General features: G+C 40.7%; 1 protein-coding gene across 2 annotated transcripts in view; it reads left to right on the top strand.

The window, feature by feature from the left end:
• The window catches only part of PIG-L (phosphatidylinositol glycan anchor biosynthesis class L), a 68801-nt gene that overhangs the window by 1185 nt on the left and 40280 nt on the right, over positions 1–27336 (top strand). The window lies entirely within an intron of this gene.

Raw genomic sequence — 27336 nt, 5'->3', positions numbered from 1 at the left:
AAATTACTTATATTTACCGTTTGAGACTGATGCGTTTATATCGGGACTGACAGTGAATAAACAGGACTCACATAAACCTTTTATTTAGAGTTACCAGATGGTTGTGGGTGTAAAGGCAGTTAAATGAGTTTTAAGAAGTAGGTCAAAGATGGATGTAATAAAACCGTTGAATTTTACATTTTCCGATTTCAAAACAAAGGATTTTGCTGTAACACTTAACTTCTTCGACAGTACGACACTTTTTAAAGCAATTGTAGCTCATCTATACTTAACAGTTAACTTACACTTTTCTATACAATAGGGGACAATATTAATATTAAATGAATGCTTACATAATGCTCAAACTGTTCAAATATTCATACTGAGACGTTAAGTAAACAGCTGCTCAAAATATAATCAGCCTACTTTCCTCTGTCTGTATGTATGTCTACCTCTCAGTCTCGTTTGTTGATACCGGATCGGGATGAGATGAGATTAATTTATACAGCATGTTTCTACTGCCGGATGTCCTTCCTGGCACCAACCTCAGTTGAGGAGCTAATGAGGAAGAAATGTGTTATGGTGAATGAAATTGGGTAAGGGGTGCGAGGACTTAGCTATGGCCTATGGATAGGAACTGTACCGGCATTTGCCTGGAAGTGAAAATATTAAACCACAGAAAACTGTTCTGAGAAGAGCCGACGGTGGGATTCGAACCCACGCGTTTCCCGAATGCAGAGCTTGGCTCCATAGCCATAGCGCGTTAAAACGCGCAGCCACTCAGTCTACTTTCATCTATATAAATAAAATTATAATTTTTGTCTGTATGCTTGGATTAGATTTACAAGTTTCCAGAACTTAATGTTAAGAAAATGTTTAGATTACAATAAGTTTTAAAAAATGACAATTCTATGATAGTGTGAAAAGATTATATTGCGTTCGGAAAATTGTGGGTTCGAATCCCATTGTCGGTAGCCCTGAAGATGGTTTTCCGTGGTTTCCTATTTTCACAACAAGCACAACAAGCCACGGTCGTTTCCTTCCTACTCCAAGCCCTTTCCTATCCCATTCTCGCCATAAGATCTATCTGTGTCGCTGCGACGTAAATCCAGCGGTAAAACAAATCCACGTCACCAAACATCCCTCACTTTTCCGTAAATTTCTGTAAGAGTATCCATTATATAGGCTAAAGCTTAAGGCTTGCCTTTCTTCGTCTCATTGACCTGCATGTCGTAAGTAAGCACACAGATAGCATACCAACAAAAGCTACGTCAACGATGGATATCTAAAGCTGGGATAATTACAGTATGTTAAGAAGTATAGACTAATAATATGTCAAAAAACGTTCAAGAGAGAGGGTACGGGTTGGGAGAATCCTTATCGCACAGTTGTGTGGAGTACGCCTTAATTAGCAGTCCCATTGCTGCATTGAAGTTGGAAAACCCTGACAGGCTGCTGATAATTTTACAGTGATCGCAAATGGGACAAGAACTGGTCTTTCTTCACATTCTTGTTTTCCACTGTAATCGGACAAATTTTGCTGTGACTTTGACTGACATGGTCTCATGTTACGTTATTTTTGACGGGGACCGGCCTGATAAGCTCAGAGGGTAGAGCGCAGGCAGGCCTTCTGATTCCAACCCTGGCTCAGTCAGGTGGTATTTGAATGTGCTACAGAACGTAAAATAAATAACATTATTAATCTTTAACAGGGGTGGTATCTATAGCCTGACAAATCCTTCAACATGCCCTTTGTCCTACACTTTGTCTCTGCACACCTTATTGGCCGGTGCTATTTTTTTCATGAGGTAGACCAGTCCTGGGCCTCCCTCTCCCTCGAGGAGTATTCATCGTACTCAAAATATAAATTAAAATACAATGATTGCATGTACGTACATAAATAGTATTTAAAATACAATTAGAAACTTACTAACGGCCACAAAACATTAATAGAATGCCACTCACACTGAACTGCTTGCGACAAGATCTAACTCACAAGGGAAGTGAGAGGTTTGGCAACTCCCAGCAAGATGAGCTGCCCAGAAGTTTTATCTCCATGGCAACCGCAGTCGCCCCACCCTCGTTTCCATGGCAATCACACAGCCACTCCCTTTATCCCGCCACTGCAGGCAGTAAACGGACCTCCCTCTAAGAAATGTCAAACGCCAACTCTTCTTATTACCAGTATAGTTTAATATGGTACCCTTTATAGCTGCTCACACCCTTTCAGCTTATTTCTTTGTCTTGGTAATGAATTGCTCATCAAAGGCTTATGACTGGACTCAGAACATTCTTGCATTCTTGGACAGACCAGTCTTTTTGTGACTAAATTAACTATATATCATATACAGGGTGTACTTGAAAAATGACAGAGGAGACAGCATGCAACAAATGAAAGAAAAATGTTCCTGTGGTTATGTGAACGAATCATATCCATGAAATTTCATTGTAATTTTTGTCCTAAATGGAGGATAATAATTGATTTCACAAAAACCAACAGTAAAATAAGTGGTAAATTAATGAACACCATTATTACCAGAGAAATATAGATACGTAACTATGGCGAGTATTTCGCTGTAGACACGACTCTCTTCTGTGGTATTCCGCTTCATCATGCCGTCTTTTGTTTCCTTCTCGAGATCAAGGGCTAGCACCAACGAATGGAAGTGCTATGTCTGTGAATTCTCAATATCTTTGTTCATCGTGACTAGCGTGGGTAGTTCAAGTGGGAAAATGGAGGTGAAAAGTAACACAAAAATGATTTTTGTTGAACGATAAATAGCATGATTCCTGCATCAGTAATTATATTAATTAATGAGTTACGGGGACAAGTCAACAATTCCCCCCACCAAGTAACATCAGGCTAAGCAAAGAAATTTGAGCAAAGTCTTGAAAAACAAAAGCTATACTGAAGCATTGTAACTTAATAGAATTCATAGTCATAATATATCAAAGTATATGCCTATTTCTCTAGTAATAATGGTATTTATTAATTTACCGCTAATTTTACTCTTAATTGTGTAAAAGCAATTATTATCTTCCATTTAGAACAAAATTTATAATGAAATTTCATGGATACGATTCGTTCACTTACCCGGTCCTGTAAACATTGGTAACAAACCCAATATCTTTGGAGTTATGGTCCGCTACCACTATGTCTTTCATCTACTCCTCACAACATGTGCTCGATGTGACCACCATCCGTTGCAATGCAGCCTTCCACCCTACGTCGCATGGAATAACATATTCGTTGGAACACCCTTGGCTGTTGCCAGATTGCATCACAGGCATTGAACACGTCTTCTTGTAGTGTATCCACATCACGTATGGGGACCACATACACCATGGTCTTTACATGTCCCCAAAGCCAACAATCTAAATGGTTAAGTTCAGGCGGACGGGAAGGTCCAGGTATTGGTCCTCTCTGACCAATGGGCCGGTGCCAGGCAAAAGTTGACACCACGCAACCCAAAATTTGTAACATTATAAGGAAGTGAAAATTATGCAGATCTTACTTGGAATTGTGTTCGTTGCAATGTCTAGGAACCCACCATCCCTCCCCAGAAGTACGTTTACTTTCATAACCTAATAAAGAGCAGGACTTGCCATTTCTAAAGTAGCTACTTACAATCCTATTGGCCAGCGTGAAAAGAATGTAACGTCATTGCCATCAATGATGATAATTAGATTGCGTTACCAACCTCGGCTGAATAAAAGCACAAGTAAAAACACTATGTAAAGGAAACAATGTGTAACAAAACAGCAATAATTTTATGTGAAACTTACCTTAATGCAGTGACGGATATAGGGCTGTGGCAGCCTTAAGGAATTCATGCACCCTTGCGTTTAGGGGGAAGGAGCTCTTAAATAGGGATTTGCCTGTCGCCTTAGGTGAAATAGAATGCGCTCTTATCGCCCTACAGAATGCTAACCTGGAGGCCCCCTTTGCTTGGTCACAGTCCAATGGTTTTGTCACTGATCTTAGTTCCCAGCTAAACAGGTTGGCAGCATTGTTGACCGCTCGTGCCCCAGTGAGGAGGCCGCGAGAAGTAAATAAACAGCAGTCATTCCGCGCACAGCTGAATGTACTAAGTAATGGGTAGCTCGGCGTCAACTATTGATACGGTGCCCCATCATGTATGTACCACATTTGCAGTCATTTTGGACCATTGTTTAGATAGGAACATATTTCCGTCCTTTGTTGCATACGACCCTCTATAAATTATAGGAAAATCGCAATCAATGATACGAGGGGGGATCAAATATAAACAGGAATTTTTTGTTTATTTAAATTAATTTATTGAAAAACACAAAGCAATTATAATTTATTTTTCCACATAGTTTCCTGCTTTGGAAATACATTTGTCCCAGTGTATGGGCAGCTTTTTTAATGCCCTCCTCGTAAAAAGAACAGGGTCGTGTCACCAGCCAGGGTTGTACGAAGTCTTCCACACTCTCGTCATCTTCAAATTGTTGCACTCCTAGAGCGTTTTTAAGCGGTCCGAACAAATGGAAATCACTGGGCGATTAGTCCGCGCTGTAAGGAGGATGATCAAGTGTTGTCCAGTGCATTTCCTGTGGCTTGGAGAGAGTTAGAGCTGCAGTATGGGGCTGTGCATTGTTATGGAAGAGGATGACCTGTCGAATCGGTTGGTCTCGTCTTTTGCGGCGATATGCAACCCTCGCCTTGTTCAACAGCTGGCAGTAGTAAGCAGCATTGATTGTGCATCGCTCATGCAAAAAATCAATCAGCAAAATGCCTCACTGATCAAAAATATGGTTGCAAGAACCTTGCCAGTTGACAGTCGAGTCTTGGCTTTCACTGGTGCTGCTTCCCCTTTCCTCTGCTACTCCTTACTAGTGATGGGACATTTGATTCATTTTACTGAATCGATTCATTTGATTCCGTTCACGTTACTGAATTGATACAGTGATCCGATTCACGGCTCATTGGTCACCGCTCCTACTGCATCTGTGTAGTATGTGCTGGTAAGACAGCAGCAACAGCATTCAGTGCTCGCAGCTGCCATCTGGTCTTCATACTTACTATGAACTCCTTTCTTAGAAAAAATGCTAGTTACTCTAATACATCGAAGGTTTCCGGCGACGCAGGGTGGGAAAGGTTAGGAAGGTAGCAGCCATGGCCTGAATTAAGGTACAGTCCCAGCATTTCCTGGTGTGAAAATGGGGAAACTACGGAAAAAAAACCTTAACGGCTGCCGATGGTGGGATTCGAACCCACCATCCCCCGAATGCAAGCGCATAGCCACGCGATATTAACCGCACGACAACTCGCTCAGTCATTTGTTTTTTAAAGTATTTTTCTATCAGCTGAGGATTTTTTTAATCGTCATATTTTGTATAGGCCACCCGAGATGTACAGTAGCCCGCTGGTTTTCTGATTCGACATACTGTTATTGCGTCTGTCCACATATGATTGAAGTCTTGTGCAACGATGTGACATATGAACTGAGAGAATACTGAGCTGTTCTTCCCAATATAAAACAGGTACTTTTGAGTGGTCGTGAGCATGACTCATAGTCATAGGGCAGGCTAGAGTCGAGTTTAATTGTCAAATGTCAACTAAGTTATAATACTAAGATTCATTAAACTAATAAATAGTATACCCTAATAGCCTACCTACTTACTAGCTACTTCAGAATTATGTTGTGACTACCTTTTTAACACTGCAAATAAATCCATCTATTATTTAAACCTCCCTGTAAGAAGAGGACAGTGAACGCAAATAGGTATTATTTTCAAATGAGCTGAGCTCAAGAGTCCATTATAGCATACGATTCTTTCAGTGTATGTCTCGCTGCAGCGGAAGCTCAGCTCTCCGCGTGTCCAGTGAGCCGATAAGGAGCCGTGTGTATCATGTGTCCCACTGAGCCGCGCTCGTTCACGATTCTTTCGATGTGCCATGATTCACTGTCTCGCTGCAGCGGAAGCTCGGCTCTCCGAGTGTCCAGTGAGCCGATAAGGAGCCGTGTGTATCATGTGTCTCACTGAGCCGCGCTCGTTCACGATTCTTTCTATATGCCATGATTCACCGTCTCGCTGCAGCGGAAGCTCGGCTCCCTGTCAACGTCCAGTGAGTGCGCCACTCAGCACTGTCCGCTGGGAGTAAGCTGAATCGTGTGCCGTGAGCTGGCCGTTCCTGTGAATCGATTCACTCGGACACTTGAATGAATCGATACACTGCTTCGAATCATGCGTTCAGTAGCCAACACTACTCCTTACTGGCTTGTTTGGATTCAGGAGTGTAGTGGTGGACCCATGTTTCATCGCAGGTGATAATCTGACTCAAAAATGCATCGCCTTCTTCCGCAAACCTTGCTGTAAGCCTCTGACAGACCTCCAAACATCTCAACTTCAGATATTCATAGGGTGTAAACATCATGTTTTTGATCCGTATTGAATTGTGATCACAATAATAATTAATAAATTAATGTCATATGGTAATTAAATTAAATGGCGTATGGCTTTTAGTGCCGGGAGTGTCTGAGGACATGTTCGGCTCGCCAGATGCAGGTCTTTTGATTTGACTCCCGTAGGCGACCTGCGTGTCGTAATGAGGATGAAATGATGATGAAGACAACACATACACCCAACTCCCATGCCAGCAAAATTAACCAATGATGGTTAAAATTCCCGACCCTGCCGGGAATCGAACCCAGAACCCCTGTGACCAAAGGCCAGCACGCTAACCATTTAGCCATGGAGCCAGATGGTAATTCAATAATATTGCATAATATAGTATTGAAAAAGGTGGACCATACAACATTAATTTAATTATTATTATTCAGATTTTCAGTCAAAAGGCGAGGGACCCATCTGGAACATACTTGATGGAACATAGGTCATTTGTGATGATTGCTTGACAGCTCCCATAACTGATTCCAACTTGTTTTGCTATTTCTGATATTCTTGCCCATCGATCGTCATCAATAATGTCTTTAACCGCACAAATGTTTTCGTCTGTAATCCTGGTCCGAAGACAGCAATTGTGTTGCTGATTTTCCACACGTTCTCGTCCTTCCTTGAACTTTTTATGCCAAGCAAGCACACGCATCCTTGACAATGTTTGGTTACCGAACTGAGCAGTCAGTCTCTGGCAAATTTCCGCCGCTGTAACTCCCTCACGAGCAGGCATGTGTGCAGTGGAGGGGTGCACATGTTGCACCGACATCGTGAGCGTTACTGACAGAACGGCAGGAAATACCTAACAGCACGCTCTCCCCACTCCTGATGGTCCCGCCTAAGCATAACAGAAGTGCGGGGCCAGTCCTACTAACTGTTGATGTTCAGGAACAAAAATCCTGCTTATATTTGATCAACCTTCGTGGTAATGGTAGTGAACCATAACTCCAAAGATATTGGGTTGCAACCAATGTTTGTTGTGTGCTGCCTCCTTTGTAAATATTGGAATCTTTTTCAAAAACACCCTGTATCAAACATAGGATAAACATAATGACAGGTGAGCATTCAAGGAAACAGCTAGGACAATTGCCACATCTTCATACACTGCAGTCTTGATGTGAGATGGGAAGAAATCTCAATAAACACAGTAAAAGGCATGCAATAAAGATGGATACAGGTCATAAAAGACTAGGAACACTGGACAGACACAGGTATTGAGTGTTGAAGCTGGGAAACAGAAACAAAGTTGGTTGAGGGCTGGGAGAAATGGATGTAAACGAACTGGGATTGATGAGGGATGCCATCTCTTTTGACGGCAGCAGTTGATAGATATCACTGTTCTCCCCAGAAATGTTCGTCAGCCGGGTGGCAAGAATGAGTAGGCGGGCGGGGAATACTACGTAAAATATGAAAATGATGAAATTTCAATTTATTCCCTTCAGGGCAGTAAATAATAATAATAATAATAATCATCATCATCATACTATGGCCTCAGCTACCATGTGCAAGCATTCTAATTTGCCCCCATCTTTTGCTGCTCATCAGTTTCAACGTTCCGTTTTACTCTATGCCTACTAGATACCAGAGTAAGCTGAATCACTCTTGGGCGTCTATGACTGAGTTTTAGTACATTTTGTCGGGTAAACACCAAATGTGTCACCAGAGATATTTCACATGCCGACGTCATACGACATTGAATGTCGAATGGAATTTGTTCCACCCTTCAAAAATTCGACTACCTCTAGTGGGTTTGAACCGCTATATTGGAATTCGAAGACCGACACTGTACCAATAATCAATAGAGAGTGTTAACAATGATATCAGACAGCTAAATATTTAATGCAGAATTGGTCTGTTTTAGTGTAATTATTGCAAACAAGACATAATAGAGTTTTTGAACTTCTAGTGTTCTACTGCTCGTTCATAATAATGAAACAATGTGGTGGGCTTACCACTCGGTTGCTCTGGAGTGCCATAGTGATTTGTGACATCATGCGGAATCGAGTGTTCAGATGCAGTTCTAGTCACCACTTGCACACGACACTACGTGTGAGTCAAGGTAAACATTTAAGCTCCGATGTAATTGATGCAGTTATGCTGACAATAATGAAGACTTATCATTTAAATAAACAGTTTTACAGTATTTATATTTTAATTTGGAGCACCCAATGACTCAAGCATGTATTAATATTATGTAACTAAAACATATATCTAGGTTATGTTAGCCAGCGGTCTGTAAAAACAATAGAGCAGTGCGCCCATTAGAAAGATCGTAGGGAGAACATTGGGTATATTTACCACCAACAGGCTATTCCCAATTACAGATGGTGTACTACACCTATGCCGACCCTGCAGTGTAGGGGTAGCGTGACTGCCTCTTACCCGGAGGTCCCGGGTTTGATTTCCGGGCAGGTCAGGGATTTTTTACCTGGATCTGAGGTCCACTCAGCCTTCATGATTACAATTGAGGAGCTATCTGACGGTGGGATGGCAGTCCCGGTCTAGAAAACCAAGAATAATGGCCGTGAGTATTTGTCGTGCTGACCACATGACACCTCGTAATCTGCAAGCCTTAAGGCTGAGCAGCGGTTGCTTGGTAGGTCATGGTCCTTTGGAACTGTTGCGCCATAGGTTTTTCCCTTTTTGGGTTTGGTACTACATCTGTAATCTATTTCCCACAACTAACTTATATTTACAAATAATCACAAATTATAATGTTCAAAAATTAACGTCTTACAATACTGCATAGAGATCTATTATTCTGCCATATGTAATAGCCTACTGCCTTCAACAGAAGCTATCCACAGATTCCCCAACACTGTTCACTGTCCGCAGTGACTGTATTAACCACGAACTCCTGTGGTGTTCAGTTCTGCACTTGATCTCATGAAAGGTGACTCTGTGTCTTGTGTATCATGCCGGAACATGAAGTGGTTTTAACTGCAGGAGCTCCGGACAATCAATTCTGGATGTTATGCATTTTAGTGTGAACACTGCGTTAGCACACTTGCGACGCAGCAGTAAATTTTCCATTTGCAGCTGTTGGCAAAACTCATCATATAAAGATGTTGTCATCTTCATTCTATCTATCTATCTATCTATCTATCTGTCAACTGCTATCATCAAAATAAATGGCCTCTATCATCAGTACCAATTCTTTTACATCCATTTGAGATAGTCCTTGTCCTTTTTGTGTTTTCATGTTCATCCTGTTCACCTTTTCTCTTGCTCCCTTTCCTAATGCTGACGTGTCATTATGTTTGATACTAATTGATATTTACGTCCAGCAGAAACTGAATATTGTCCCCCAGCAGAGTGAGCTGCTGTGGGCATGGAGGATGATGCTCTGTTAGCGGCTACATCACTTGAACGGGACACCGAGTGAGTTGGGTGCGCAGCTTCGAGCTAGCATTTGCGAAATAGTCGGTTTTCGAACCCCACTGTCGGCAGCCCTGAAGATTGATTTCCGTCGATTCTCTTTTATATATTTTTTTTTTCACACCAGACAAATGCTGTGGCTGTACCTTAATTATGGCCACGGCCCTTTTCCTTCCCACTCCTAGCCGTTTCCTAACCCATGGTCGCCATAAGACCTATCTGTGTTAGTGCGACGTTAAACAAAGAGTTTAAAAAAAAAAAAAAAAAAAACTGGATGGGACATTGCAATCGTTTGCACAGATCCTAAGTGAAAAAATGTGGCCTAAATTTAAAAGAATTTTTTTTCTATTTGCTTTACGTCGCACCGGCAAGATACGTCTTGTGGCGACGATGGGATAGGAAAGGCCTAGGAATAGGAAGGAAGCGGCTATGGCCTTACATTTGCCTGGTGTGAAAATGGGCAACCACGGAAAACCATCTTCAGGGCTGCCGACAGTGGGGTTCGAACCCACTGTCTCCTCCTGATTACTGAATACTGGCCGCACTTAAGCGACTGCAGCTATCAAACTCGGTCTAAATAATAATAGCACGCAACTTACAGTCATGACTTTTATTGTTTAACAGTTGGTACTGGTAATGAATTCTGGGAGTCGCACTAAGCAGTGTCTTTCACCCACTTACTTTCAGAAATGTCACTAGTTTACTATAAAAATGAAGTTACTTCTCAGAGCAAGTTGTTGGGTCCTTGGCAGTGGTAATGAACACACATATGAGGTAAGATTTATAACATTCTTCATCATAAGTTATACATTACTGGTATGACTGGAAGGCGGCAATAATGAAAATGAAAATCCACAGCCTATTTCCAATTTCAACCGGTTCAGGAATGGAATGAATGAGGCCACCATTTAGCAGCAAGGATAGGAATTTTGTCATCTGCCGAAGCCTGTCGCATTCCTCTGGGGCAGTGATTAATAACTGACAGATGAAATGAAATGGTATTGGAGTGTGTTTCTGGAATTAAAGATGACAGAAGACTGGAGTACCCAGAGAAGAACCTGTCTCGCTTTTGCTTTGTCCAGCACGTATCTCACTTGGAGTGAACCGCGGAACCCAGTGGTGAGAGGCTGGCTTGTGTTTATCCTGTTATGTTTATTCATGTTCCTATCTCTGTATATATGGCCTGGTTATGAGAGTATTTAGGGGTTGTAGTAGGGATGTAAAGGAGAGTGCATATGTCTCTGGTAAGACCGCATTTAGAGTATGGCTCCGGTGTATGGGACATTCACCAGGACTACTTGATACGAGAACTGGAAAAAATTAAAAGGAAAGCAGCACAAATTGTTCTGGGTGATTTCCGACAGAGGAGTAGTGTTATTAAAATGTTGCAAACTTTGGGCTGGGCAGACTTGGGATTAAGGAGACGAGATGCTCGACTATATGGTATGAACATATTATAAATTTCATTTTTTCGTCCGTATTGAGCTTCAAAGAAACATTAAAATCTAATTTTTATTAGAAAATTCTCTATCTTCTGAATAGAATATACTTTCTTACCACATTAGGACCTTTACATTATTGTTGATTCTATTAATGGGACATGTTTCGCCCTCATTTTTTGGGCATCATCAGCCATGTTTCTTACCTCAAAATTGTAAAAATGTATTCAGGATCCTGTTTATATTAATCTTGTAGTATTCTATAAAAGGCTATATTATGAAAGTTGGTTAAAATATACTTATTGCATTGCATAAGTGACCACATTTGACTAGATAATGATGGCCAGTGGGATTATACATATATAATGAGTAGGGCTCGGATGTTTAGGAAAAGTCATATTTTTTCTTTGTCTCCATTTTCATTCCTGATTGGATTTTGGTGCGAATCAGGTGATTATCGTCACAATTAAGTGATTTTTATTTGTCATATAAATGCATATTTTGGCTATTTTTTGTCATAAAGTCGTATTTTTGAACTATTTTCATAGGAACGTCATATTTCTGTCATATTTCGGCGGTCTGACAACAGCTGTAGCTGTGCAAAATCTTCTTTCAACTTATCGAATGCGAACTAGTGTTCACAAAACTGTTTCTTGGTATCACATCTGCAGTTAATACAAGTGGAATACCGTTTGTATAGAATGAAGGCCATGGACTTCACTGCACCTTTTACATGAATTAAATATGCACCAATAACCTTGCGACATAGAAAGGAGCTTCTCTTCTTACAAGAATGTGTTAAGTGATAATCGGAGGTCTTTCGCGCCTGATGATTTGAAGATGAATCTTGGCATTCACTTCAATTCCACCCGCGGAGAAGAAGGGAAAAGGTATGTCAGTTTGCACTATACACCGTGCCGCCCTACCATAATGTATTGAAAGACATCTACCTGATTTCTTTCGTGATGCTCAATTTAAAAGAACGCATTTAATAACGGATTTGTTTCGTGATGCTCAATTTAAACTAATGCATTTGATAATATTAATGAAAACATTGGCTTGAACGTCCCAAAATATTTATTAAAAAAAAATTGATTTCTAGTTTTCTCATAATACAAACCATCACCACAGGGTGCAAACATGTTTTGACTTTTAAAATGTTGTGTGATCTGATAATCTTATCGAACGTAGTGCTGGTACCTTATAGCAAATACGGTAGAGACAATACGTGACACTTGCGGATTTAGCCTTGCTAAAATGGGAGACAATTCGACACTGGCGCTCCTAGTGACTTGACCTGAAAAAATCGCACTAAATTCAAATATCAATGGAAATGTATATACGGAAATGGCTAAATAAATTATGTCTAGAAAGAAAGTTTTATTGAGATATTAACTTCGAAGTTGCTAAAGCAATTCTTGATAAATTAATGAAGAATTATTTAAAAGGTTATTATTCAAAGGCTGAAATTAGACATATAAACAACATGTGAAATGGACTGCTGTGAAATGGCTTGATCTTTCATTTATGCATTACTTTTGTTAGCTTTAGCATTCCTGCCTGAACTGTTACGGTTGGATTTGTCTTTTTTCTCGTTTAAAAACATTGTATCATCACATTAAGTCACTTGTCAATAAAAATATCGGCACATTCCTTACACATATGATGCAATTAATTAACATTTAATAGCTGGACAATTTTCCTCTTAACATGAAGCCTACTAACAGAAAGAAAATCTATAAAATCCCAGCTTTAATCTGAGAAGAGGGATGAAAGAAAGAAAAGTATGAAAATGTTGTCGATAGTGATGCTTTGAGGAATATTTACGTACAATTAGAGTAAAAATGTAACATACCCTTGGCTGTATAGTCGAGGATTTTTAAAGTCGCTGACCTGGAAATGATCTGAACAGATCTTATAATTGTTATATAAGCGTAACGTCCCTTGTTTCTGGTACACCTTATCCAAATCACTTCTGTGACATTTCAAAACCCACAGATCACACCTACAACAACACATCAGTATTGAAGGTTAACTGCTGCACTATACAATAAAATATGCGTATTACATTTTAAGCCAGTTAAAATATGGGTCGAGCAGGTCAGAAGATTATGAAGTACTATAAAAATCTCTGTCACTGGAAGAATATATATACAAACACAATATTACTTACATTTTCTTGTCACGAGGGAACCTGAAGAACGACCGCGCATTCTTCTCTACTTCATAGTTACTGCAGCGAAACACAGCACATACCTTTCCCCTCATGTTGAGAGGAGATATCAAGGAATGACACACGCTACTATTTAATTATGTCAACTCACTGAAAACGCATAAATAACACCAAAAACTTCACACAAAATACACGTGCTCTTATGACAGAATCAGTAGTTTTCAGGTCTACTCGCTAGAGAGAGCTCCAATAGCTGTCCCTCGATATCTCGCTCAGTGTCGCGTATTGTCTCTACTGTATTTGCTTATAGCTACGTATTGACAAATGTTCGGTAAGTGAAACAAGGACAATGGACTGAATAACTGCTAAACATGTGTATTAAGAAAATTAATATGAAAGTAAGAATAAATTAGTTAACAAATATGTATCAATGTATAATTTGATAAAAATGTCCATATTTAGATTAGTCATTTTTGGGACATATTTTGTAATTTTTACGTCATATTTCTCCACTTTTGAGGTCATATTTGCTTGCTTATTTTGGCGATTTTTAGGTCCTAAACATCCGAGACCTAATAATGAATAACACTAAACCTAATATAAAAATTGGAATAACACTAAAAACTTTGACAGGTTTTAGCACTCAGTCTTATTGTCCAAATTCTTAAGTAATTACATATTCCATTCTTTTATTTGCCGGCCCCGTGGTATAGGGGTAGCGTGCCTGTCTCTTACCTGGGGCCTATTCCACAAAAGTATGGTCTTGGGTTCTTGTAATGTATAGTCTCTTGTATATTACTAGTGAATTGTTACAAGTTTTACAAGTGACAGCATATCAATAAACGTACTACGTCATAGCATGAATCAGCTGTTTATCTTCATATTCCATTCGTTTAATTAGATTATGCTTGCTCATTAATCTTAATATCGTATTTTAAGTTATGTAGCAAAGATTCAAAGAACTCTAATATTTCTGTGAATTTCTCAATGCTACAATGTTATTTTTCAGTTTATTTCTTTGATGATAGGAAATTACTCCGTTATTATCACCCATTCTGTTCTTCCGCGATCCTCGCATATGTTCCACGACAGTCTGACATACCCTCCTTGGTCTGTCATATGGAATCGGATGCCGCTAATAACGACATTCGGCCGCCAAACTTAATTGTTACAAAATTGCACACTCTGCATGAATTGTTAAAATGGTGTCAAGGAAAGGAAGTTATTCATTTTGAAGGAAATAGAGAGAAGAAAAGATATTCATTTCGGTGCATTCAGCGAGAGTCTGAAAAAACAAGACAAAATAAAGGGTTGGATGGAAATATTTGATTTGGAAAAGCTCATGGAGCTTTTGAGGGGAAAAGTTGGATTAATGATTGGAATTACTTGGAATTAATGATTCCAGGAATGTCCTTCTTGGAACATGTTTGTTCAGTATTTTCAGGTCAAGGAACAATTTGAGGAAATTTTATATCATTTATTGCAGCTACCACAGAATGTATTGACCTACAGACCGAAGATTTTCATCCCATGCATATGTGCAATACCATGGTACTGACCACAATTTCCTAGCCAAAGCAGTGTTGTTAGTAGGCCTAACTGTTGTTTAGCAGAGAGAGATTTATTTCTGTTCGTAGGATGTTTCAACCTATGATAAATATCCATCAAAAGTTCTTCCACTTGTATTGTGCTTAACCTAAAACTCTCATTGTATTCAAATAGTGTTAAACTGGAAGTTTATTCTTTCCCTATCAGACGGTAGTTTTCATTTTCATTACCATCACTATCACTTCTGCTAGACCACATATTTATCAAAATGTATCTGAAATAAGTATATTTAAATAGCACTAGTACATTTATATATTATTGTCCATTCACTGGTAGAGAATAGTTCCCAATTCACTAGTAAATTACAAGTACTAGTACTTTTGTGGAACATGCCTATAAAAATTCACTGGTAATTTGTAAGTATGGAGTAGTAAAGTACAACTGTAGAAAATTCTTTTGTGGAACAGAAACTCTGGTATTTGTACTAGTTACTAGAGAATTTACTTGTAATGTACAAGGCCATACTTTTGTGGAATAGGCCCCTGGAGGCCCCAGGTTCGATTCCTGGCCAGGTCAGGGATATTTGCATATTTGCCTGGATCTGAGGGCTGGTTTGAGGTCCACTCAGCCTACGCGATTAGAATTGAAGAGCTATCTGATGGTGAGATAGCAGCCCCGGTCTAGAAAGTCAAGAATAATGGCTGAGAGGATTAATCGTGCTGACCACACTACACCTCGTAATCTGCAGGCCTTTGGGCTGAGCAGCGGTCGCTTGGTAGGCCAAGGCCCTTCATGGGCTGTAGTGCCATGGTTTTTTTTTATTCCTTTACTTGTAGAGAGCTGAAAATGAAAAATGTCAGCAAATTTTGGTTCTGATATGATTATAGCTATGTTTTATTAGGTGAAGAATGTAACATTTTTGTGTATATCTAGGTAATAGTGTCAACTTGTTTGATTTTCAGACTAGTAAAATAATAGGCGTATTTCATTTCGTATAGAACATAATTCAATTGCTAAATGTGGCTTCAAAATTGTGATTACCGGGCGAGTTGCCATGCGGTTAGGAGCGCGCAGCAGTGAGCTTGCATCCGGGAGGTAGTGGATTCGAATCCCACTGTCGGCAGCCCTGAAGATGGTTTTCCGTGGTTTCCCGTTTTCACACCAGGCAAATGCTGTGGACCTGTACCTTAATTAAGGCCATGGTTGCTTCCTTCCAACTCCTAGGCCTTTCCTATCCCATCGTCGCAATGCAGTTCAACTTTCCTTCCTTTGTCACATTGAGAATTTGAATTTATTGAAAAGCTTAAAACATACTGTATTCATATTTCTCCTCTTAATGTCCAAGGAAATGATGTACTCTTCTTTTGTATAATTTGCTCACTAAATTAAATTTAACTGTATTCAAGTAAATGTTAAAAGCAGCTTTCAGCAACAGAGCTGTTCATGATCATGCCACACATCAAAAATGTACCAACAAGCTGCTTATTTTCTTCTTCTCCTCCTGGTTCGATGACCTAGATGTTTAAACAACAAGCATCATTATCATATTATTATTATTCCTAGCCATTCTCCCAATCATCTGGGGTCGGCTTTTCAGGTCACTTTCTTGAAATATTGTCTGCCTTTGACCCTGTCCTTGGGTATATTGTACTTTTTGAGGTGTTTTGACACACAAACTTTCCATCTCACTTTCATTGTCCCATCGCTATATTCCTCTCATCTTCTAATCCTCCTTGAAGGTTCCTGTACCAGTTCATTTGCCTTTCTTGAAGCTTTTCCTCAATGATGGGAGTTACTCTTAGAGACTGGCAGATAACATCCAGTCGGGTTACCCCACGAGCCCATCTTAACATACGCGTGGAGTTTTTTTTATCATCACCGGGCGAGTTGGCCGTGCGGTTAGGAGCGCGCAGCTGTGAGCTCTCATCCGAGAGATAGTGGGTTCGAACCCCACTGTCGGCAGCCCTGAAGATGGTTTTCCATGATTTCCCATTTTCACACCAGGCAAATGCTGGGGCTGTACCTTAATTAAGGCCATGGCCGCTTCCTTCCCATTCCTAGTCATTTCCTGTCCCATCGTCGCCATAAGACCTATCTATGTCGGTGATACGTAAAGCAAGTAGAAAAAAAGAAATTGCTCATCTGTTCTTTTTGTAGCCCAGCATTCAGAGCCATGTAAATTTGACTGCGTACCCTACCATTTTCGCTCAGAACTCCTGTTGCTGCCTGCCTCTTTGACCATCCACATTTTTCTGGCTGGTGACATGATATTTTTCCATTAAGTGGAAAGAACCCTTTAGGTGCAGTATTTCCCACATTCGTCATCACCTTAAACGATCTCCAGTTGCTTGGATGTGGTGTACAAGCCCTTCCACTTCATTCTGTCCTGTACTTATTTGGCCATCCGTCCAAAATTTGCTGTGCACATACTCTTAACTCTCCTGACCTTTAATCCATTTTCCTCCAATACAGTTTCCATTGTACCATCATCGTCATCATCATACATTCGTGCCATATAGGCCAACTTTGGTCCATGTCATTTCAGCTGGCTACTTCTGGTTTTGATGTCTGCCCAGTACATCCGCATGTGTTCTTGGTGTCGTTCTTTCCTCTCCTGCCCCCATGTCTTTCCTGTTTTTAATTTTGACTTGTCTCGGAAACCCTGGAATGGTTGGAAGTTTTTTCTTAAGTGGAACACGTTCCTGGATGTCATTATGTGTGATTCCCACCTCAATGAACCAAGCCCCTTTGGTTTTCTTCTGCTGAAAGAAGGTAATGATGCGGTTGGTCAGTCATTATTATTATTATTATTATTATTATTATTATTATTATTATTATTATTATTATTATTATAATATATAATTCGCTGGGGCCATCAAGGACCACGTTAAGTCTTCTTGCATTTGACACTGAACTTGGCCTTCTTTAGAGCCCAAATTTCCTTCATTCTTTGTGAGTGGGCCTGCTTACGCTTCTCTGTTCAAAGGGGCACCGTGTCTTCTCTTCAGTTGCTCGTCTCGGTTTAGCCCGTTCGTCAATATTTTCTTGCGGAAGCGATCTCTGTTAAGGGCATCTTCTGCTGAGATATGTAGCATTTGCAGGTCTTCTTTGGTATTTCTAAACCAGGGAATTGTGGTTTTGGGATTTGAATCAAAAAAGTGAAAGATCTCTTTAGTTAACTTTCTTCCGTCCATTCTTTTCAGATGACCGTAAAATCGTGCCAGCCTTTTTCGGATTGTGTCGGTAATTTTTTCTATTTGGCTGTAGACTTCTTCGTTGGATCTCTTTCGATGGATTCCATTTCTGTACTTTGATCCCAAGATTCCTCTCACAATTTTGCGCTCTTTTTTCCTCCAGTTCTTCAAGGAGTACTTCATTGGCATTTAGAGACAGGGTTTCGGCTGCATGTAGAACTACTGGCTTCAGAACTATTTCATAGTGACGTATCTTGGTGTTCTGGGAAAGGCATTTTTTGTTGTAGATTGCGCGGGATGTTTGGTAGGCTGTTTCCAGTTTGCGTACTCGCTCCTGAAGTGCTTCTTTGTCCAGTCCACTTTTCATGATGATCTCACCCAGGTATTTGAATTTGTCTACTCAGGTGATGGCCCCGTACTTTGTATGGAGTTTTGGTGGGGCCTCTTTGATGTTAGTCATTACTTCTGTTTTTTCAAACGATATCTGCAGACCAGTTTGTTCGGCAATTTCCTTTAACATTTCAACTTGAGCTGTAGCGGTTTCTACGTCGTTTGAGAGAACGGCAATATCATCGGCAAATGCTAAGCAGTCTGTTGTGATCCCCTTGGATTTTGTTCCTACTCTTAGTGGACTGTAGTTGGTTTCGTGTAATCTCGCCCGCCAGGTTCTGATGATCTTTTCAAGAGCGCATTTGAAGAGTATCGGGGATAGCCCATCACCTTGTTGGACTCCTGTTTTGATGTCAAAGACATCCGTGGAACTTCACTTTGGATTTTGTATCGGTCAGGGTGGCTCTAATTAATGCTAACAGTTTCAAATCAACTCCAAATTCACAAATTCATTTAAGATGTTTAGCAGGACTTCCCGGTCAATGGAGTCGTACGCTTTGTTGAAGTCCACAAAGACAGACACATACTGCTTGGACCTTAGTGTACAATATCTGATGATCGTTTTGAGATTTTGGATCTGTTCGGCTGTTGAGCGACTTTTTCTGAACCCTCCTTGGTATTCACCTATTTGATATCCGACTTGTGCTTCCAAACACTCCAGGATGGCAAGTGATAGAATTTTTTAAGTCACGGGTAGCAAAGATATTCCTCTGTAGTTGTTGATGTTCTTCATGCTGCCTTTCTTGTGTAATGGATGGATCAAAGCTATTTTCCAATCTCCGGGTAGGGTCTCCTGAATCCAAATTTCTTCTATTTGCTTTCTGCTACTACTGAGTCTTCCCCTGGCGCTTTGTTATTTTTGAGACGGGTAATGTGCCGCTTGATTTCATTTTTGTCGGGTGGTCTGGAATCTGGGTACCTGAGTAAGGGTTCCTTAGTCTTAATGGAGCTTTGCGGTTTAGAGCAGTTGAGTAAATTCTTGAAGTAGTCTGCCAGAATGCTACAATTTTCTTCATCTGACGTTGCCAGTGTGCCGTCATTTCGATCAAAGCACAGAGATGGTGGTTTATAGCCAGTGAGCTTGCGTTTGAAGGCTCTGTAGTACTCTCTGCTTTCATTCTTCCTAAAGTTTTGTTCTATCTTATCAATGAGAGATTTTTCGTATTTACGTTTCTCAGTTCTGAACACCCTAGCTGCTTGGGCACGTTGGGTTTTGTAGGATTCCCAATCAGTTTCTGATTTCGTAGAGTAGTACTGTTTCCACGCATTGAGTCTTTCTTTGAGAACTGATTCGCAGGTACCATTCCACCTGGCATGCTTTTTGCTTCTCTTGATTTCTGTAACGTCTTTGGCGGCCTCAACAAGGAGACTTTTGGTGTTGTTAAAGTCACAGTCATTTGGTCTAGCCTTCTCCTGGAACTCCTCGACCCTTTGCCGAAGTGTATCGTTGTCGAAGCGTGTGATCTGTTTGGTTGTCTTCCTTGTGTTTGCAGGAATTGGTTTGAATTTGATCAGAGACATATAGTGATCTGAGGCCACATTGATGCCTTTCTCTACTTTGACATTCATAATCTCAGGGCTGTTTCTCCTGGAGATTGCCACATGATGTATTTGGAACTCTCCGAGAGTTTGGACGGGAGAACGTCAAGTCATTTGCTTTCTGGGTAGATGGCGAAGGTGGGTTGACATGACCTGCAGGTGTTGATTTTCGCAAATGGACACCAATCTTTTGCCGTTGTGATTGGTTCTTTTGTGAGCAGGGTAATTTCCTATAACTTTCTTGTACTTCTGTTCACGATCTAGTTGGGCATTGAAGTCACCCAAAAGAATCTTGACATGGTGTTTGGGAATTTTGTTTAATTTTTCATCCAGTAGGTCCCTGAAATTATCAACTTTGTCTGGATTAGACTTGTTCTTATCGTTTGTCGGAGCATGTGCGTTAACTAGGGCATAGGTTTTGTTCGCGCATTTAATTGTTAGTATGGACAATCTGTCATTCACTGGTTCAAAATTTGCAACCGATTTAAGGTTCTTGGTTCTAACAGCAAACACGGTTCCAAGCATCACAGCTCCATTGAGGATTCCTTTTTGCGCTTTGCTCTTGAAAATTCCGTAGCCTTAAGATTCCAAAATCTCTCCATCCGTGTACCTTGTTTCTTGTAGGGCCATTATGGATATCTGATTTTCGTGAAGAGCTTTGGTGAGGGTTTTCAGCTTGCCAGTTTGTGTAAGTGAATTTATATTGAAAGTTGGTAGAAAGGTTTTGGATTTTGGCCCGAGTTTTTGACTCTTCGGGGCAGACCGAGACGCTTCGACTCGTCTCTTGCATGATGTCAAGTCTCCACCAGAATCCGAACGAGACTTGTGCGCCGTGGCGTTTACGACGAGGGATTTATCCGAAGACTTACCCCCTGGGGTACGTTTCTTGAAATGTTGTGCCATCGAGCTTCTTGACTTGACTTTGTTTTGGACAGGTACCCATCCTTTTACAACTAGGGTTGTTAGCCCTAGAGGTTGCCTCAAGATGTTTTGTGGCTTCTGGTCATTTACCATTCTTCGCCGTAACCCTGGCAAGGGACCAGTTTTTTTTCACAGTGGTATTTTATTTCCCTACTACCCTCTGACTCTGCTGGCGGCAGAGCCAGCGAGCTTCCCCAATTCCATTGGGACGCGTCCGATAGAGGTAACTGGTAAATCTCCACACGGGTATTATTATTATTATTATTATTATTATTATTACTATTATTTATTCTGTGGGGCCATCGAGGACTATGTTAAGTGTTGTTACATTTGGCAGTGAACTTTGCTTCCTTTCGAGTCCAGAAGTCCCTCATTCTTTCTGAGTGGGCCTGCTTACATTCGTCTGTCCAAAACACACCGTGCCTTCTTTTAGATGATGATGATGATGATGATTATTATTATTATTATTATTATATATATGCGTTAGGCCCTCTAAAGAGCACGTAGAACCATTAGTTAGCATTCTTCTTCTTGTTTCTCTTATCCTCCCAAAACTTCTTCATCCTCGCACTGTGAGTCTGTCGTCTTTCTTGAGTCCATGCCTCCTGGAGTTTCTTGTACATTGTCTGGCTTCAAAGCTGTGCAAGTTAATTTTGTGTCTAAATGTAGCCCGTGTAGTTGTCAGTGGGTCAACGCCGACTTCTGCGAGATCTTTTTGGGTGTCAGCAAGCCACCGTACTTTATTTTGTCGGGTTCCGCTGATAATGATGAAGATTTTCTTGGTCAGTCGCGAGTCGTCCATTCGTGCTAGATGTCCGTAGAATTGCATACGTCTTTTCCAGGCGATTGAAGTGAATCTTTCGGTCAGCGAGTAGAGTTCTTCCGAGCTTTTTCGCATCCATATTCCATCTTGGAACTTTGGTCCAAATATTTTCCTAAGTATTTGCCCTTCCATTTTCTTAATGCCATTGATATTGATGGTCAGTGTTGATGTTTCAATTGTGTAGAGTGCTTCAGGAAGAACTACTTATTGTAGATATTCCAGGTGACTGTGTAGGCTTTACGTAATTTTTCGGCACAGGTTTTGTTGGCTATCCTGTCGTTACCAGTGCTTCCAATAATTTCACGTAAGTACTTGAAATGTTTAACTCGTGTGATATTGCCATATTTGGTCCCAAGTGATTCCACACTGGTGTTCTTGGAGTCCATGTATTGTGTTTTCTCATATGATATTTGGAGGCCAGTCTTAATAGCAATCTCATGCAGATTCTCAAGAGCGGTTCTGGCTTCCTCGGGAGTGCGGGTGATTATTGCTAGGTCGTCAGCAAAGGCAAGACACTTAATATTGATTCGCTTATCTCTCGTTCCCATATTTATCCCGTGTACTTCTTTCTCCCATGTTCTAACGATCTTATCTCAAATGATTCGGAGATTTCGCCCATGAATTTCACTTTAGAAGTTGTGTTAGTTAAAGTCTGTTGGATTAACTTCGTTGTTTTGTTGTCAACACCATATTCATGAAGTACATCTAATAGGGTGGCACGGTCAATCGAGTCGTAAGCTTTTTTAAAGTCAACAAAAGTGACCACTGTTCAAATTGATTGGCGATGTTGGAGAATCATCTTGAGGTTCCAGATCTGTTCTGCACACGATCGGTGAGGTCTGAAGCCGCCTGGTATTCTCCAATCTTCCATTCTATCTGTTGTTCTAATCTGGTACGGAGAGCACGAGAGAATACTTTGTAAGCAATTGAGAGGAGAGAGATACCTCGGTAATTGTTCGGATCTGTCTTGTCACCCTTTTTGTGTAGAGGATGAATCAAAGCAGCTGTCCACTCTGCAGGTATGATTTCGCTCTCCCATATATCCGCAATAATGGCTTGTAATCGGTCAATAATGACCTCACCTCCGATCCTGAGCATCTCGGCAGTTACACCATCTTCCCCTGGTGCTTTGTTGTTTTTCAGATTTAATACAATATTCTGTATCTCGTCATGTGTTGGTGGAAGTGAGTCATGGTTTGGGGTGGATATGCTGAATTGCAGTTTTTCGGCAGGAGGTTCACAGTTATGTAACACCTCAAAGTACTGCTCTAAGATGTCACAGTTGGCTTTTGTATTCGGCTCAAGTGTTCCATCGATGCGATGAAAACAAATACTAGGGGGTTTGTAGTTAGTCAGTTCTTCTCTAAAAGTTCTATAGAAATTTCAAGTGTTGTTCCTTTTGAAATCGTAATCGATTTCTGACAATCTATTGAGGTGGTAGGTACGTTTAACTCGTCTAATAGTTTTGGCTGTTCGCTTCTGTATTTCTATGAAGTTACTCCAATTTTCTGGTGTTTGGTGACTATGCCAATTCTTCCAGGCTTGCATGCGGGATTCCAGAGCTCTATCGCAATCGGCAGTCCACCACCCGTGTTTACGTTTTCGTGGAGGTTGGCCAAGTTTCTTCGCTGAGTCTTGAATGGTTGCAAGAAGGGTGTCCCATGTTTCTGTGTTAGTCTGCATTGATTCCATGAATTCCTGTGCGTGATCTTTTAAGTATTCTGGATCAATGCGTGGTATTTTAGGTTTCTGATAACTTCTTCGGTTAGGTCTGAAGCGGACTTTGATTTGTGAAAGATGGTGGTCGGACTCTACGTAACCCTTGCGAACTCGCACATTCATGATTTCAGGAGAGTATTTTCTTGTGATGGCTACGTGATCAATCTGGTATTCTCCTATGTAGTTGATTGGTGATTTCCAAATGGTCATTTTCCACGGAGGTTTCTTAAAGTGTGTGGACATTATTTGGAGGTTAGCCATTCTACATATGTTGATTAGGCGATGTCCATTGGCATTAGTCTTCTTGTGTGCTGAAAAGCACCCAATGATGCTTCTGTATTCTCGTTCCCTGCCGATTTGTGCATTGAAGTCCCCAAGGAGAATTTTAACGTGATGCTGAGGTATCTTGGCGAGTGCTCGTTCGAGTTGCAACCAGAACTTCTCAATTTTGTTTTTGTCAGTTTCATTGTTCACCGGAGCGTGTGCATTAACCAGTGTGTAGACTTTGTTAGCATATTTAACCGTGAGTAGAGAGAGACGTTCCGAAGGTGATGTAAAATTTATCACCGAGTTCTGTATGCTGTTATGTACTAGGAATGCAGTGCCCAAAATATGTAAATTACTATTTGCGAGTTTAGTTGCAGGCCTCCCCTTATATATTCGATATCCACCTGAATCAAAGTGATCGTAATCACGAAATCGCGTTTCTTGAACTGCAAGAATAAGAATTCTAAACTTGTCACAGGTATCAGTCACAATCTTGAGTTTGCCTGTTTTAGCCAGAGTCTGTATGTTGAGTGTGCCAATGAACTGCATTCTCTTGGGTTTCAGAAGTTTTGGGAAGCTCCGACTCTTCCCTGCATGATGTCCTGGTCCCCCAGAATCAGAATGACCAGGTTCGCCTTTACTGTTAGCAGTGCAGGTCTGAGGTAGTTGCTCTGTCACTTGTGTTTCCATCATGCTAAGTTCGTGGTTGATGTTAGCTGGTGGGCGTGAGCCTGGGACGGATGAATCATTCATTTTGCTTCACCCTCATTGTAAGGGTTGTTAGTCCATATGGGTAGCTGATGTTCTGCTATGATGTTTATTATAATATTATCACAGACCACCAAGATGGCTCCCAGCAGTAGGCTAAGATCTGTTGCCTTAGAAACACCTCAATGGAAGAGTGGAATTATTCTAGTTGGTAGTATCTATGGAGACCAAGAAAATTTAGCGAATGGGTGGTTGTTAGGGCAAGGTTAGTAACCAACATACACTCTGAGTAAGTTATCTATGGAGCAATTGTAGTTAAATCCAACATGGAGGCATTTAGGGCAATAAAATGAAACAAAACTATGCCCTCAAATCAATGAAAACAAGCTCTAGACTCCCAAGACAACATGTTCACATAACCACCACACCAATCAAATGCTCAATGCACCAAGAATGAACTCAGTAAAATATGCAGAAAGAGAGAGGATAGAAAACATTTATATACAAATGTACTGTACCCTATAGGGCATAAACAACACTGCAATGTCGAACTTACCTTCTTACCTGCTATTTGATGAATGCGCCAGCCCAACTACAGTCGGCAGGAAAGGTCGTTTACAGGGTTCTTGTGAACGAGAGTAGGGAGATAAAAAAAATAATTTGTTCTATACGTATGCTTACGAAATGAGGAACACAAACGCACCTACTGACATTTTGAGCAAAAGTTGTGTATTCTTAAATCAACATTTCTTTTCTTTTATATTACAATTGATTGCACTAATAGTGCTAAAATGGATGCCCAGAAGGCTCATATCATAAATAAGATAAACATCAAAAAATTATGCACTAGCTGGTTGATTGTCGTGCGGAGAATCGATAAGTGAAGCCAATAAACGAATGTGTCCTTACTCGGAACAGCCTCGCTGTACCTGCACATAAAGTATATGATGCCAGGGTGAGAAATTGTCCTGCAGAAATAAAGCCACTAAAAGGTCCCCACACATATTTGGGAAAGTGCACACAACAAAGATAGTAAATTTGAACCTACAACTACAGGCATATCCTTTCTAATCTCGCATGAAATATACCTTTCTATTATGGATATGAACCAAGGTCCATTCAAACAAACATTATATTTACAAAATGTACTGATTAAGCAAGTTTTCTTAGTGCCCAGTTTCTGCCTAACGCACACCATTTATAAGCAAAGTAAAGAGAGTATGAGAGAAAGAAAGGATGAATGAATGAAGCCCTCGTCGCATGCTTGTCTCGCCTGCGAGAAGGAATTCCACCCCTCCCCTTGTATTTTAAAAATGGCTGCGAGACTCCCTGTTGTGCACGCAGGGGAAACGACCTCCAAGACTTGGGCCGTGAAACACCCCTCGCACAAACAAAATAAAAAAACATAACCTAGTTTTCAAACATACGGAACTCAGCTCTACCTCGACCTTGTCTCGACACATGACAAAGATCGCCACAAATAAATGAGTGAGGAAATCACATACGTGTCTGCACTATCCAATGTCCGTGACAGACCGCCCTGGGTCTCGATTATACCATCTGGAGTATTACACATATTTATACACATCCATCTCGCCGTCAACCTAATGCGACGCGTTCCTATTAACCCTCAAGTCTAGGGTTCAATCCTTTACTTGGCATAGTACAAGGGGTCGCAAATATACATGACATATCCTACGGGGTATTTTCGTTACACTCACAGTCAACCCAACACAATATAGACATGGAGCAAACAATTAAATCCTGGCCGCATGCGTGCTCTACATTATGCATACAGATTCCCTTCCCAACATAAGGGTACTCTATCATAATTAACCTATAATTACAAGCATATGTCGTCTGATGCCGGGCACTAAGAAACATTGATTTAAGCTCGTACATAAGCTTCCCTACGACTATGTGTACAGTCACACTATCATTTAAACTACCTTAATCCTTGCTTTCTATAAACGATAAAATAAAAAAATGTATATGCCTTATCCTAAAATATATAAAGGAAATACCTTAATAAATGGCCTAATGGGCCGTAATCCTACTCCTTACTATATTTACAAATTAATCACCGTATTTCTGCATAACAACCCCCCAACCCTACACATATATATTAATTATTGTTCACTTATCTATCATCTTGGAGACCTCTTTATCCCTCTGTCAGGGTTAGGCTGTGCCTGCTCAGCCCATCATGGTAGCGATGTGGTCCTGGGTCGATCCTCTGCATCCAGTCTCCATGGGTTGCTCGTTCATGAAGCCGTCTTCTTGAGGGATGGCTCGTTCATGAGGCCTTCTTCTTGAGGTTGTGGTCGGCAGGTCTCGTATCACACGTCTCTTGAAACACGGCACGGGTCTTCACTGGAATGAAATGCCTACTTTATTAACAGCACAGCATTCCCGGTACTTTTATTTAATTTTTGAGGTAAAAATCAGTACTGGCGATCTGCGACGTTAAAAATCATTGTTCCCCATTAGCTGCTTAACCACACACGAATGTATATAGGCAATATATCTACTATCTGAAATCAGCAACCTAATCGGTCGAACAAATTGTCATTATCTCATGCTCGACTGATTCAGACCCATAAGTATAGCAGGAATAACACAAATGACTTTAGTTTATACTTGCACTTCTTCCGCACTTCACAATATTTTTACGTGGTTACCCGTACCGCTTCATGATGAAGTCTACATGTACGGCCTTGTCTACAGTTGGTTAATTAGGCACTTGCGACCTCACTGTAAAGCGTCTAAATACAATCACACGATTGAATAATTACTGGAAAGTTTATGGATCACCGATTCATTGAATAAACATTA

Source organism: Anabrus simplex, chromosome X (assembly GCF_040414725.1).
Source record: "Anabrus simplex isolate iqAnaSimp1 chromosome X, ASM4041472v1, whole genome shotgun sequence".
Lineage (NCBI taxonomy): Eukaryota > Metazoa > Arthropoda > Insecta > Orthoptera > Tettigoniidae > Anabrus > Anabrus simplex.
Note: the sequence above shows the minus strand (reverse complement) of the source record. Positions and strands in the feature narration are given on the sequence as shown.